Here is a 6,000-nt window from a genome sequence, read left to right as displayed (position 1 = left end):
CAGCCAATCTTTTTTTTCAGTGCATTATAGACCGATATGTGAAAACATAACTGAGGTGCGGATCGAACAGATAGAAATTGATTAAAAATATCTAAGTTATATGATAAAAACGATACAGAAATATAGAAGATTGAATATATAAAAAATTGTCATATTCAAATATATTCAAAATATAAAAAGTAGCAATAAAAATAACTGTAAAATTCGTTACCAAAAAAATGTAACTACGTTGCTGTTATAGCTACCAAAGAAAAATAATACATCGTTAGTCTGTTATCAAGAAAAGTAACTTGTAACAGTAACGCGTTACTTCCATTTCCTGGTTATTGTATCTAGCATGCGTTTGATTTCATTGTTGAGCAGTTGCAGCACGCCATGGCAATATTTGCTGCGAATAAATAGATCACATCGAGGTAAGGTGCAATTTAATAAGAACAATTTTTCAGCATACCACATACATATATAGATTCTTTCATATGCATTATTTTATCTATTAAGAAAATATTTGGTAAATTAAATTCCTTTAAAATACAGTTAAGAAATACATTTTTGTGTGAACGAAGAAAGAAGTTTTGTAGTATTTATGTAGAATTACATAAAAAAAATAGAATATATAGGGAGTCCATAACATTACGATACACTTGTTTATATATTCGAAATGAGTCTCATTTAGCATAGAAAACTTTAACATAGGAATCTTTATCTTTCGTCTTTTTAAGTAAGTGTTCCAGAAAATAAATTTTAAAAAATTATGAAATCAGCTATATTGATTAGAAACTTCATTGTATTTAGCTTGAATATTATGTGCAAATCTACGGATTGCACAGGCGGTTCTTTGCAGGATGCACCGTGGCAAAACAGTGAACAATTTGTCAGTACGCGTGACAGCTTCGTTTAAACTGAAGTAACTTTCCATTGTTTCATGAAAACAATCGCAGAGATCGCGGAAAGTCAATGCATCCGTGACTTCCTTCACCACGCGTGTCGCATATATATCAAATTTTTTCTTTACTCGTAAAAAATAACGCATAGATACAGTGTATCCACTTTGTATCATTTTAAAATTAGCTAGAAAACGCGGGATCTGTATTTGCATGTATCCGCATCAAATAAAATTAGTTTTGGCTTTCACTAGTTTTTAGCATGTACGTACATAATTTAATATCATAGTCATATCTGACGATATTGGCTTACATTGGATATCAGAAGCATAATTAATTTTCATGCTACATGATCATAAATATGGATTTTGAAGGTAAAGAAATGAATCCATTTTTTATGTGTATTATACCATTTTTAATATATACATGCAAGATTAATATAAAATAAATATAAAAAAGTCTATAAGAATTTTAGGAGAGGATGATGATATTACCGTAACATGTAATTTGCCTCTGATAATTGAGATATTCTGAAAAGCAGAGGAGGGAAAAATAAAAGGTCTGTTTTATGTCTTATGCATTACGGGATAACGAGTGAGAGCCTACATGTTACATGTATTATGCGTAATGCACATGGCAAGACTCGTGCTGCTTGTTAATGAACGATACGTAGATTACGTGAAAGGTAAGCGAGCAAGTTTGTCGGATTAAGCATATCGTTATAATGGCTTATTACGTTGTCGGTACGATCGATTGGTGGTGCGCGAGATTAATTTCTCTCCGGTGTGATATATTCGCGATAACCCGCTTTCTGCCTTGCATCGTTGCCTCGTTGAATACGAGCGTGCAGTAATCATGTGGAAAGATGGTTGTCAATATACAAGCATCGCCTTTACTATCGTGAGCATTTATGAGATGTTTTACGAGACCCTGATGAAATATTTTACGAGGGCTTGAAAGAATCGTGCAGATCCGATTTGTCATTGTTCTTAATCTAAATTTATTTGATTGCTTCATTAATTTCAATTAAAGTCAATTATAAACGTGACAATTGTATGATCCATATACTGTATCATCTAGCATCTATTAGTATCTAACAGTATCTAGTGTGGAATATTTAATGTTATAGTGCTAAATGTAAAGCTAATTGATATTTGACTTATCTAATATGGGGATTATACATTCAATGTAAAACATATAAGAATTATTTTATAAAAAGTTGTCATATCATTTAAATATATATAAAACCGCTATTCGTTTACAAATACAAATTTATATTGATGAAGTTATATATTCAATTTATAGTATTTACACGGAAAAAAAAGATTGACTGCTGCAGCCAATTAAAAATGCTATGCCATATTTAACCATCTAATTTGCTGCAGCAGCCAATCTTTTTTTTCAGTGTATAGTTCAATTTATAGTATTTATAGTTATATATTCAAAATTAAGAGAATCGTGTGTAGACATTGAAACTATAAGAGAAATGATATATAAAGATATGAGAAAAATAAAAAATTTACCTGTTTAATGTACAGTTTACTATTTTACTTATATATATATATATTAGAATTATTAGAAACTAATTTATTCATATGTATTAGAATAGCTTGAGAGAAAGTACAAAATTTTAACACAAAGAGTATACATATGTTCTACTGTGTGTATTTGAAAATACACATAATATTATATATAGCTGTTTCAATTAATGTTACTTACGATCTTCATGTAATTGATAAGAGAGTATCCGTGAGGCCAAGTATCCGTTGATTCGCAGGATAACGGTTTGATGTCGATTTGTTGAGATGTGTCGAGATCGTGTAATGCTTTGGCAAAGAGATGGACAGCGTCGTACAGCAACGAAGTTTCAGTCTGCGAATCACACACATGATGAGATGTCATATAAGAGATGTAGCGTATACAATTTCACGCAAAGTGATTGAATGGAAGATTTTTACGCACAAAGAGGCTTGTCAAGAAAAAAGCATTTTTCCATTTAGAAAAAGCTATCTCAACGTCGTGTAATATAATCTGAACCTTTTTTTTGTAATACGTTTTCTCGTTATTAGTACTCTTGATACATGTGGCTACGTCATATTTTTGTGTATAGCACATATCTCCTGCTTTAGCAAAAATTTTGCCACTATTTTTCGTTTCCAAAAAGTGAGAGAAAACATTTTGTTCACATATCTCCCAAACTTTTAAAGTTAATTATATGCTGTTAATTATAACAAAATTCATATAAATAAGTTTAGGTTTTTCGAATAAAATACTGTAAACTAAAGTTTAATTCTATATGTTCTTTATTACAATGTAAATTTAGCATATTTATTAATGTATTTTTATTAATTAAACAAAACATATTATTACAAAATAAATTTAGCACATTTATTAATCTATTTATTCATTAAACAAAGTATAATATATAATGATTGTATGCTTATCGTATGAGACTTTTAATACATACAAATATAAACACAATTGCATGCGATATTATAGGTGCTAGATTTCCAAGGAAAATCTTGACTCTAGAGACTATTTTAAATGAAATTCGCAATTCCACCGCACACTCACGATATTGAAATTATCAAAGAGAAGAAAGGTTAAATCTCGAATTCGCCATTTCATGAAAGGACTGGTATTTGGAGGTAGAGGTCAGACGGGGAATTCCTGATTTCACTCCAATGTGCGAAGGGTGAAAGAACGAAATCTTGGCTCCTGGGAGGATTTCACGGCAAATTGGCGCCTCTGTTTCCCCGACATTTATATTTCGTAACTCGTGTGCGCGGTATCCCCGCGATACTGTCGCTGTAAAAGCGATATCACCTCAGATATCGCGGTGTGTATTCCTTGGGTGTATATTCCTCCCGATATATTCGGAACAACCAATATCCTTACCGGATTTTACGAGGCCTTTCCCCAGGAGCGTATTTACGAAGAAACTAGTCAATGTATCCGATTCACATGGTTCCCGATACGAAGGGATCGTAGGGTGATATCCTTATATCGACCCAAAGTTTCGGACAAATAGAAATCTCTCAGGAAAACGACGTTTTCCCCAATTTTGTTCATTATTCGCGTATCACTCGCGGAAGATAAAAATAAAAAATGTAACACATCGAGTGGTTTACGTAAAAATTTCATGCTGAAAGATATCGACGTGCTGAATATTTAGTTATCGGAAGTATTTTCTTTTGTGTCACTTGACACAAGGAAAGGTGTCATGAAATTATTCGGAAAGGTTTCCAATCGAAATAATCCCGTTTTTTAGTCAGTTGTCTTATCATGGAAATTCGGATAACGATCTGGAGACGATTTCAATGGCTTTTCGACATTTCGTGAGCAAACAAGAAATCGATTCTGATAGAGGCGCGACTACGATCGGAATCGTAAATAGCTTTGAGATAACTTCTCATGTTTCTTTTATTAAAAAAAACATACGGTTAAATTTTATATCATTGTATCTGATTTTAATATTAATTCTTTATAAATAATTTTCTATTTTCACGATATTCTTTTTATTAAGCGTAATTTTTTTTATACTTTCATATATAATAAGAATAAGATTTATATAAAATTAATTAAAGAATTATTTTTTCTATGTCTTTCTTTCTAGTTTTGAAAAACTTAAATTTCAAAATTTCTAGCTTGTTATTTATATTTTATAGTGCAATACTTTAAGTAAAAAACAATGATATACGATGATGTAATAATCGTAATAATTTTATATGGAATCATAGAGTCCAATATTTATACAGATGAGTCAGTTGATGTTCCTGATTAAATGTTCTCGCTTTTCGCAGATAATTCACTCGTAATGAAATGTGAGATGTTGGATCGCGCTCCATTGGCTCTACGAATAATGAATTACAAGCGTAAAAACGATTCAGATCGTTTTTATGTCGCCGTGAAATGTTTGAAGGAGCAGTTATTCATTTAAACGTATTTTCCGCCATAAAACTTATAAGAATTAAAAAATATAATATATGTGACTGCACCATATTAAAATCAATTCTGCAGCAGATATTTTTTTTATTTGTCTATTAACAAACATATTTTTAACTTACCTTTATAGTAGTTAGATTATTCTGCTCCACGCGTGCATGAAAGAAAAAAAAGCATAATTAATTACATATTTTCCAAAATCGAGATAAAAACAATGTATTTTTTGCTTTTGTAAGAACAAAAGAAGTAGTATAATATATAATACACATTGAAAAAATCTCGTTGCATTAATTGAATTTTTGATAAATTCAATCAAAACGGAATAAATCAAACATTTATAGTTAAATCTATTAAATATTTTAATCGAAATAACCAGAAATTTAATTACGATAATCAGAAATTTAATTTATGTAATCAAAATTCATTTTACAAAATTCATTTTGTTTGTACTTTTTCTTGGTACAATCAAAAACATTTTTCTCCGTGTAGAACTTTAAATTCGATAACTGAAAAATTAATGATTGTGTGAAATATAGATGTGTGGAATGGAGAAGGGATAGAGAAAGTTCCTTAATCATCCATAGAAAGTCGCAAGCACGGATGTAGTTGCTAATTAGTAAGAAACAAAATTGTGCCATGTAATCACCGCGTTGAACTTCTTACGCAAGTCTACTGACGAGTAGCGTTGCAAAATAATCTGCAATTTATGCACAAACCCGGAATAACGAGCTTATGCTCGCTCGCCGATTCTAACGATTCTACCCGGCTATATTTCGTCTGTAATCTAATCAATATATTGTCCGTTTGTTTGTCGCTGCGTGTACGCGATTGAGTTAATTAGCCTGGCTTTGACACGTTCGTAATGGGATTGCCTACATCCCTCCGAGGGACAGACATATCCCCGTTACGGAATTCGCCCAAACGTGATTGTTTGTTATGTGACGCCTTTCCGTAATATCGTCATTAAATCTCGAATGGCAGCGTCGACTATATGTTGTGACCATATTAACTTTTATAATTGTTCCAATAATGTCTTGGCTCTGTTTAATGCTTTGTTCGTATGTTTTGCATATATGTGTAATGTGACAATGTCTGTGTTTACACCGTGCGCTTAGTTCGCGACCTATACAATAGGTGTTTTTGTTTAATATACAGGATAAATAAAGACATCTAT

At 31.4% G+C, this 6,000-nt stretch overlaps 1 pseudogene; it reads right to left on the bottom strand.

Annotated features, from left to right (window-relative positions):
* LOC108722047 (uncharacterized) overlaps positions 1–6,000 on the bottom strand; it is a 56,754-nt pseudogene that overhangs the window by 33,453 nt on the left and 17,301 nt on the right.

Source organism: Mycetomoellerius zeteki, unplaced genomic scaffold (assembly GCF_001594055.1).
Source record: "Mycetomoellerius zeteki isolate Tzet28-1 unplaced genomic scaffold, Tzet1.0 scaffold191, whole genome shotgun sequence".
NCBI lineage: Eukaryota > Metazoa > Arthropoda > Insecta > Hymenoptera > Formicidae > Mycetomoellerius > Mycetomoellerius zeteki.
Note: the sequence above shows the minus strand (reverse complement) of the source record. Positions and strands in the feature narration are given on the sequence as shown.